General features: G+C 36.6%; 1 non-coding gene across 1 annotated transcript; it reads left to right on the forward strand.

The window, feature by feature from the left end:
* Positions 1-4,628: 4,628 nt before the first annotated feature.
* LOC146905300 (small nucleolar RNA R71) lies at positions 4,629-4,735 on the forward strand. The gene has a single exon (XR_015020772.1). It is a non-coding gene; the product is annotated as a small nucleolar RNA R71 (small nucleolar RNA).
* Positions 4,736-10,555: the final 5,820 nt, after the last annotated feature.

The raw sequence follows: 10,555 nt of genomic DNA on the forward strand, positions 1-10,555 counted from the left end.
CGAGCGTGAAACTCGCCGGAATCTGGAATTCACGGCGGAGCTGATGAAGATTCTGATGAATCTTCATCTTTTCTGGCCGTTTCATTCCAGAAACCGGCAGGGAAGATGAACGGAGAAGAAGAGAGAGGGGAGAGCTTCTCTCTCTAAGTGTAAACTTAGAGAGAGAAGCGAAGAGAGAAATGATTTTGAACCGGCCTCTGGTGCTTTTATAAGAGCGTGAACCGGACCGGTTCGTTCGAACCAGTCTGGTTCACCTCTGAACCAAAACGTTTTCACCGTTAGATCTAGGTCAGTGTTGGATCTGGATCAATCCAATGCCTCTGAGGCTTTTGGATAGTCTAGATCCAACTGCAACGTTGGGCTTGGGCCTGTCTGCATGCTGTTTTCGTTTTTGCTTGTTATTTTGCTATTTGTACACTGTTAACTGATAGTTACACCACTGTTTGCCTAAAAATTTTGTTCAATATTTTCTTGTTATTTTTGATAAATTTTGATGTGTTTTACATGTTAATCTTGATAAAAAATACATGAAAATAATTTGTTCTTTGGTAACTCAATACTTTTGTTAATTTTGTTAACAACTTTGCTAAAAAACCTCTAAAATTTTGTAAACAACTCTTGTGATTGATTTGGGTACTTAAGACTTGTTTCTTATGATATTTTGGCATGTTAAAAATGGATAAAAATATATGCGAATTTGCTGTGATCTTTGGTGCCTTTTGTCAATGTTTATGAAGTTTTTTTGCATGTTTTGATTCCAATATTTTGCCTCATGATGATTGATACTTGATGAATAAACTTTGTGATACGTTTGTCTTTGATTTAGTGTATTTGGTGCTGTTTGTGATGTATGGTATTAGTTTCTTGGTTTGCAAGTTATGTGAGTTTTTGTTTGTGAATAATAAATGCAAAATAGGCCTAAAATGCATCCTAATTGTTTGGCTTGATACTTTCTTCTAATTCTCATTATTAACATTGAAGTGAAACCTTTGGAAAATTGTTGAAATGTGAGGATTAGAGGCCTTGTATTTGCTTTGCATTTGTGGTTGATTTTTAGGAGTATTTTGCTACTTTCTTTGTTATGTTTGATATTTCTTTGTGATGTTAGTTTTACCATTTGTTATGCCACTCTTCTTCGCCTATATTTCCTACTATTTCTTATGCCTTATTCTACCAACAATCTCATCTATTTATTTCATACATTCCATAAGCATCTCATCCTCCATCTTATATTCTTAGCATTTATTTATTGCACTTTAAATTTTGCCAAGACTTAGCATGTAAAGACTTAGGGATTTTGTAATTTTCTTTATGCTTTTAATTTCTTGCAAGAAGTAGTGTGTAAACTAGGGCCCAATGTAACGGACAATGGAATATAATGATGTACACCGACACTCACCGACACATGCACACACATCACATGTATGCTTTAGATGTATGCTTAGGGAATGTATGCTTTAGATGTATGCTTAGGAATCACGATACTTAGAAAAATTCTCTTTCCCAAAAAATGTGAACAACTTCACTCAAATAATTTTCCAAAGAAACCTTGGGATCAAAATCCCATTGAATTTTCCCTTTTATTTTCTTAATAAATGATAAAACAATTGCTAAATACTTTGACTAAAGTTTTGTAAATAAATTGACCAACCTCACTCTTTTCCAATCCTCAAGCCCATGAGGCCTCTTTCTATTCTTCAACTTCTATTTTTTTCAAACTTTTAAAATCAATTGGAACTCACGAAAAAACAATTTTTGGAAGAGAACTACATGGAGTTTGATCTCTTAAAAGGGTATGTAGGCAAGAAGTCAAAACTTCTCCAAGTCCAATAAAACAAAAATCCAATCACATTCTTCTCCCTCCAATTCTTAACCTAGCAAACCCTTAGGTGTAAATAACATTTTCAAATAGCATTTAAAAATAAAGCGCGTGCGTAGAAAGTAAAGACGGTTCCTATAGAATACTATAGTTGTTATAGGTGCCTGACACCTTCCTATAGCAAAACCAACTCCCGAACCTCGATTCTCAAGGGTTTTTCTTATTTTTCCCTTCCCAAGAAAAAATGAGATATCAAAGGTTAAAAAGGTTCAAACTTAATCAATGTTTGACACCCGAAAAACCAAGATAAAACAGATACCTACAAGGATGCAAAGGTTTAGAGATAAGTACTTTATACCTAGCCTTTTGGGTGTCATCTTTGAAAACTATGCCATGATTCTTTGCCGGTGCTCTTTTCCTCTATGGAGGTCCTCCGGAAGAGGTTGCTGGTTCCTTGCCACTTCTTCTTGAAGCCAATAGACCTTTGACCTTGGGTTGACTTTGGAGTTTTGGTGAAGGTTAGGGTTTGGGAAGAATTTTATGGAAAAGGGTGGTTTAGGGTTGGGGTTGATGTTTTATTAAGGTTTATGGGTTTAGATGTGGAGATTGGTTAAGATTTTGTGGTTTTTGGGTTAGGGTTTATGGAGATAAGGGTTTGGTGAATTATGGGTTTGAGTGAATGAAAGATGCTTTTGTGGGAGGGTTTGATTAGGATGAAGTTTAGAATTGATTGGGTGAAAGAATTGAGTGATTTGGTTAAGTTTTGAGGAAGATATGAAGGTTTAAAGGTTGATGGTTATGGAGGTTTAGAGAGAGGGTTAGAAGATGAAAGATGGTTGTGGTTTGAGAATAAGGAAGAAGATAGAAAATTTTGAAGGTTATACCACTATAGATATCGGGCACGACCGTGCCAACCTTGGCACGGGCCATGCCAACATTCTGACTTCATGCCTCAATTTTTCTTTAAAAACCTGGCACGGCCGTGCCATCCTTAGCACGGGCCGTGCCAACCTTCTCGTCCTAGGGGCTTCAGATTTTTCAGTTCTTCTAGAATCACACTCGGACAATTACCTACAAAACACTTAAAACAAAGAAAACGAACAAAACAAAAGCAATTAAATGTGTGGGTTGCCTCCCATGAATCGCTCGTTTAAAGTCATTAGCTTGACGGTTATAAAAAGTCCTTAAAAGGGATCGAAGAGATCATGTTGTGTAGATGACGCTATAAAACGTTCTTTCACATCATGATCTTCAATCATGCAACAAGAGTAAAGAGCGGGACCTTTCATAACATTTTCCAACTCAAAGCCTACCATTTAATCACTCACTTAAAAGACTATCCTACCAAATTTAACGTTGACAAGAGCTCCCGCAGTCGCGAAGAAAGGTCTACCTAGGATTATAGGGACGTCATCGTCCTCTTCAATGTCAACGACTACAAAATCAGTTGGGATGTATATCCCCTCTATTTTAACCGGTATGTCTTCAACAAATCCTACTAGTTTCATGGTAGAACGATCAGCTAGCTTTAACTCTATCTCGGTAGGTTTCAATTCTCCTATCCCCATCCTTTTAAAAAGAGACAAAGGCAGCAAACTAACACTAGCTCCCAAGTCACACAAGGCTTTGTTTATGGTTTCATTCCCAATTTCACAAGGTATGGCAAAGCTACCTGGATCCCTAAGCTTAGTGAGTGTCTTCTGAATGATCGCACTAATGTCCTTAGCTAAGTCTATTGTCTCACTATGCTCTATAGCCCTTTTCTTTAAAAAAAAATTCCTTTAAAAACTTGGCATATAGAGGCATCCTAGACAAAGCTTCTGCAAAAGGAAGTTTAATGCAAACCTTCCTAAGTATGTTAACAAATTTTTCAAACTTACCCTCCAATTTAAGCTTAGCAATATCTAATGGGGATGGAGTTTGGGTCTTATCAAGCGGTTTCTCACTTTCTATCACAGTTTTCTCACCTAAAAGCTTGACATTTTCTTTCTCAATGTTTTGAACCTTAGCAATAGTATCTCCTAACTTACTACCCTCAACAGAAGTAGCATTAACATGAGCTTTAGGATTGGCTTCGGTTTGACCAGGAAAGACTCCTGGTGCTTGAGAAAGAGTGGATACTTGTTGGGCTATTTGGGAGATTCGTGTTTCAAGCATTTTAGAATGAGTGGAGATAGAATCAACCTTGGTATTGAGTTTGGAAAGAGAATCGTTCAGAAATCCAGTTTGGTTTTTAAGTTCTTGAAGTTGTTTATTTTGGTTGGCAATAGAATTTTCCAACAAAATTTCCAAATTGGATTTCTGAGCGAATCTCTGGTTGTTTGCATAGCCAGGTGGTGCTACTTGTCCATAGGGATTTTGATTTTTGTAAAAAATTTGACTTTGTCTCATCCCTTGGTTGTATTGAGCATAATTCATTTGCTCAACACCATTAATAGCACTACCTAGTTGACAATCAACACCAACATGACCAGTTATACCACAGATTTCACAAGAAGAAGGAGTAGAAGCAGAATTGATGGTACTAACATTGAATTTTTCAAATTTCTCCGTTAATGCATCAATTTTAGAAGCAAGGTGATCATAATTAGAGACTTCATACATACCTGCCTCCTTTTTAGAGGATGAAGAACTAGTGATGGCTCTCTCGTCGGTCCATTTGTAATGATTCTGAGCCATGTCTTCAATCAAGGTGTATGCCTCCGTGTAGTTCTTGTTCATTAGAGCTCCACCTGCAGCTGCATCAACAGACATCTTAGTGGTATAAGATAAGCCATTATAAAAGGTGTGGACTATGAGCCAACTCTCTAGACCATGGTGGGGACAAAGTCTGAGCATTTCTTTGAAACGCTCCCACGCATCATAGAGAGACTCCCCATCTTTTTGATTGAACCAAGTAATTTGGTCCCTAAGTTTTGCAGTTTTGGATGGGGGAAAGAATCGGGCAAGGAATGCTTGCCTCATTTGATCCCACGAAGTAATGGAACCGGCTTCGAGGGAATGGAACCAAGCGCTAGCTCTATCCCTTAAGGAAAAGGGAAAGAGATGAAGTCTTACGGCCTCTTGGTTCCCCTTCATGGTTCCACTAATTCGTAGGAAAACGGAGATGTGGAGATTGGGATCCTCGGTGGGGGGATCCCGAAAATTGGTTTTGCTGCACCAGGTTAAGTAGGGCAGGCTTGATTTCGAAGTTGTAATCCTCAACCGTTGGGTACACAATAATAGCTTGTGGCTCAGCCGTAGACGGCGTTGCATACTCTTTGAGAGTGCGATTAGCCATGGTGGTATTATCTCGTGCCTCTCTCCTCCTTCTATGTAAGAACCTTTCGATCTCGGGTATGAGTACCACTCGATTTCTAGTTCTTCGCATAAAAGGTTGAGAACCCAAGAAGTTAACAATAACAGAAAGAAAAGAAAAATAAAAGAAAAATAAAAGAATAGAAAAAGAAAGATAATTCTAATCAAAAAAAGAAAAAGTTAATTAAATTAGTTAACTCCCCGGCAACGGTCTATCGAAGTAATAGTAGTAAAATAGAGTATCGTTCCGCTAGGGAGTTGTTCAATCTAATTAACTTTAAAAGAATGATTAGAGGAGAAGAAAGTTTATAAAAAGGAGGTTTAATTGCTGAAGGTAAATAACAATAATAATAAAGAGCCTTGGGATTATTGGTTTGTCGTAGTAACAAATCTTTTCACAAACAAACCTTAAACTTATAACCTTACGTTGGTCTTAATTTCTAAAGACAAGTTTCTCTTTAGCCTATCACATCTCCTTTCGGTCTCAGTGAGTGTGTTCCTCCAATAACCACACTTATTTTCATGGGTGATTGCCTTTGGAATCCTTGAAGCTCGAAACTTTATATGTCTCAAGGTTTGCTAGACTATTTTCATGTTTCGCAATCCTTGTCTAGATTCACTTGTTCGAATATCAAAACTCCACTTTCGTTTTATGAATTGATATTTGGAATAATGAATTAACAATTATCAAACCCTCCACTTTCGTTTCTACAGTTTGATAATGGTTAGTTAATTCATGTTAAAACGGTGAATCTAGATTAGAAATTAAGGTTACATAAGATTAAGGTATAAGACTTGGTTTGATCCGGATTTAGTCATTAGACTTATCCAACTATCCCAAGACAAGAGAAGTCTACTCACTCATGTTCATCGTAGACATGGGGGAAGAAGAAAGAAGACAATAAAATAAATTGCGAGAAAGAAATAAAAGAAAGAAAAGAACTTTATTAAAATAATTGTACTGAAAATATTCTAAGAAAAGGTGAATGTTTATGATGGAGTGCTCCTCTATTTATAGCTTTACAATTGACTTAAAATCTAAGCAACTATAAGGGCTAATCAGTAAAACTACAACAGAGTAACTTGGGCTCGAAGAAAAGCAGCAAAAGAGCATCCTGGAGGGTGGCACGGTCGTGCCACATGTTGGCACTGGCCGTGCCAAGCTTCTGACTTGGTGGAGACATATTTTTGTCTCGTATCTTCGTATTTCTGCACTGTATTTGCTCCAGTCCTCTTTCTTTTGCTCCAAGACACCTTCCACCATATATTCGTTCCTAAAATAAAATAAAAAGCAATTTGAAGTAAAAGATTCAAAAAGGAAATAAATTTGCAATAAAATAAAATCAAATCTTTAATAAAACTAAACTAAATAATGCATTTAAAATAGACTAAATTATGACTCATCAGGAACCCGCACGTCACTGCAGGAGTGTCGTTGGTTATACCTTAGATAGGTTTCCATCGGTTATATAGGGATTGTGCTCGGGTTTACTCCACCCCGGAGCTCTCCGTAAAATGAACTAAGATAATGTTTGTTTGTTACACGCTAACCTGATGAATGAATCTGACTATGCATATTTATTAGACATATTTATGTTTTGTCATAGAGCCTTGACGTAGATCGTCAAGAAATAGTAGAGCATTGACGTAGATCGTCAAGAACTAGTATGATAGCAAGATAAGATAAGCTGTTAGACACAACGTATGTATGCTTAGAGCAAGTAGAGAAAGTTATGCCGATGACGATCTTAGGTTTCCTCTAATCGTTCAGTTTAGAATCGTGTCATGATTATGTTATGCTTAGGCCTCGATACGTAGAGCGTATTCTTTGCAATGCGGTTTTAGATTCCCCTTGACTGCCATGACACGAATAAGAAGTGAAGCCTATATCAAGTTAAGAAAAATCTTATGACGGCCCTAGTATGCACGACCGTCTAAGTATGCAAGTCCCCACACACGTATAATCAACCGGAAGGTTGTATTGTAGACACTTGGTGACCGTAGGTTTCCCCTGAGGTTACCTATAGCCTAGGATTAGGTAGAACTCACTAAGACATTATGTCTCATCCCAATCCTTATTTGTTTCAGATAAACAGGTTGGATGGCAAGCTAGTAGCCGAATAGATGTTTCAGCAAGTGTTCGTTCGTACCCGCTGTAGGTTGATATGGATATTCAAGGACGCATTTACTATGTTTTAGAAAAATTGAGTTGTATTTTTATTGTACGAACGCATATTGTTGTAAAATATATTCATTCGAAGTTTAATTGTTGTAAATTTTAATGTATCCAGTACTAAACTTAACGCACATGCTAAACTTTCTAGATACGTTTAGTGTGGGTGTTACAGAGGATGGTTGGGTGTGGCGTTAAGGTCAAGGAGGGGACGTGTCGGTAAAATTGACTTGCAAGTTGTCAGAGAAAGAGGATATGATTGATGTCCCGTGAGCATAACTCAGTTGGTAGGACAATGCATTATTATATGTAGGGGTCGGGGTTCGAATCCCGGACACCCCACTTATTCACCTTATAAAGTGAATTCTAGCCACTAGGCTACCTGACAAAAAAAAAGAGGATATGATTGATGTTTTGGTGGAGAAAGTGTTTGGTTCTTTATGGAAGAGTCTGACTCCATCCAAAGTGATTGCATTCACATTTCTCATGGTAATTTACTTCATTATAGGATTACAACAAATGAAAAATTTGCGTGTCTGCATGTTTCACAATCGGAAACTTAGCGCGTTGGCATGTTTTACAATCAGAAACCTCAAGGTGTTGTTTCTTTTCTGAAGGGGTTAAGGAAAATTCTATTCATCTATGTTTTTCATTGTCATATGTCCTTCAAAGTATGGTATTCAGTGTTCACCTGGCTTGGTTTTTCAATGCTAATGCTTCAAAATTCATTTGTGTATTTTGAAGGGGTGAGTGGGGAGGCTAGAAATATGAAAGGGGTATTGGTTTATTTGGCATACCACTACTTGGGTTCTATGGAAGACAATAAATGATATAATTTTCAACAAAAGGTGATTGAGGTTTCCTTTTCTACTGCTTTTCATTTTAGAAAAGAGTCATCAATAATAAAATCCTAAATGAACTTAGTCGAAATTTCTTAAAATAATTTAATTGAAAACATTAGCGTGTGGATTATTTCTTTGCGGAAGAAAAATTCATCTCTGCATTTATAAATGAGTTTCAAACTATGGGTGCGTTTGTTTCAGCTTTAAAAAAAATAGATTTTGTGTCAAAAGAATCTAGAGATTTTTTTTTTAGAGATTTTTAAAAAAATCTGAAGTTATTTGTGTTTGCCTACTATCCAAAAAATGAGTTCTAACATGTACATGTGTTATCTCCTTGTTGTTGAAAAAAATAGATTTTGAGAAAAGCTACTCCTAATAGCTTTTCATTTTAGGGTCAAAATAGATTTTTTTGATAAATTGATTTTTCTAAAAATCCTAAACAAACACTTAAAAATGAAAAAAGTGATTTTTTTAAGGGAAAAAATAGTTTTTTTTTGGAAAAAATCTGAAACAAACGGGCCCTATAACAAATTTAAATAAGTAAATTACATTGAGAAAATTATTACTGAAGTTCATTTTAATTTTGAAAACCTTGTCTTGCCCATGTTGTTTCAGGTTACTATTTGGAAATAAGCTAAATTGATTGATATGACTTTGAGAAAGGGATCTGGGTGGACTTGTGATCTTAAGTGGAGGAGAGATCTTTTTGAATGGGAGCTTGTGATTTTGAGAGGGCTACTCCATGCTTTAGAGAGTCCGATATACTATGAAGGTCTAGACTTTTAGGTGTGGAAAAATGATATATCTAGTATTTATTTGGTAAAGTCAACTTATGGGGTCCTTCATATGAGAGCTAGTGAGGTGGATGGGAAGTCAAAAGAAATTGTGTAACTTCTTTCAAGAGTGTGGGAGTCTCGGTCTCCCCTAAAGGTTCTCTTGTTAGCTGCTTCAGGATAAGATCCGACTCAACAAAGTCTCTTTTCAAGGAGGTTGTAGTTGACCCTAGGGGAATTTCTTAGTATTTTGTTAGACTTAGATGGAGGATAAAAGGAGATGTTAGATATATCTCTTATTCGTATGATAAATTAACGTGTGACCGTTATGGAGATTTTGATGTGCTCACATCTTTTTGGAGCAAGAGATGTATGTGTTTCAATTAGTAGATATGGTTAGATTCACCTCTTTGAAGTGGTGTTTAGGAAAATATTATGGTCATACTTTTTCCTTCTATGAGTGGGATCATGAACCCATTTTGTGTTGACACTGATAGTGTTATGTAACGAATTTGTCTATGGGTTAGTTGATTGTAGGGTTTGTTCCTAGTATTCCTCTTGTATGGTCGGGGTTGGGTGATCCTGATATGAGGTTAGATGAATTTTTTGGCGTTGTTTTAGTTTTCGCTCTTGTTTTACTTTACGAGGGATCCTTTGGTTTTGTTATCGTCTCACTTGAGTACAAGATGAACTCATTATTTGTATATGTATGTACTTTAGTAGGAGATTTCTTTAAAAAAAAAAAAAAAACCTTGGTTTGCCCCTGTTTGCTCGTCAAGCAAGACATTAATCAAGCATCTCTTCTTTGGTACCTAAAATAGTAAAAGTAAGTGGTCAATTTTCGGTTCCACGTGAGATCATTTAACCTTGGAAAAATGTCATAAATGAATAATAGAAAAACTTATCAAACAAATAGAAATGAAATGCCCAAAAACATCGAATGCATAAAAGAAAAAGTTTTTTTTTTTTATCAAAAGCATGAAATTTATGCTTAATATGCATGATATGCAAGACTCAACAATGATACATACAATTATCCTACCAACGGAGAAAATCATACTTGCAACAAATCCCCTACTATGCATACTACATGATGTATGCCTCAGATGTCATAGAACCATTTTTCCTAAAATCAAAATCACTTTCCTGAAAATGGTAGTGTGGTGCTTAGATTTTAAACATTTATTTTCTTTCAAACTCATGCACTTATTTATTGAGTTTGGAGGTCGAGTTCCATGGTCATCTTCAAGGAAGGCTCTCTGAAGCTATTGTTAACAGATCTTTGTTATTACCTTCGAGTATAGCTGCTGTTGGTGACATTCAAAGCCGAGCTGATAGTATAATTATACCAACCAGTCCGCTGCCAGATGTGTTGATATGGAAGCATGCTTCCGATGGTATTCTTTCGTCGACGAATGCACTTTCCTTCATGTGTCCGCGGGGAACTATGCTGCCTTGGGCAGATTTAATTTGGAACGCTGCCTTTCCGCCTTCCGTTTCTTTTATTTATTGGAGGCTTCGTCACGGTAAAATGCCCACAGATGAAAATCTCAAGTGTCGTCGTTGAATTGTAGTCTCGGTTTGCAGTTTATGCTTGAAAACAGACGAATCTTCGGAGCACCTTTTTGTTCGCTGCCCCTTTGCTGTTCAC

Source organism: Medicago sativa, chromosome 7 (assembly GCF_051527215.1).
Source record: "Medicago sativa cultivar Bolivia chromosome 7, Bolivia_mono, whole genome shotgun sequence".
NCBI lineage: Eukaryota > Viridiplantae > Streptophyta > Magnoliopsida > Fabales > Fabaceae > Medicago > Medicago sativa.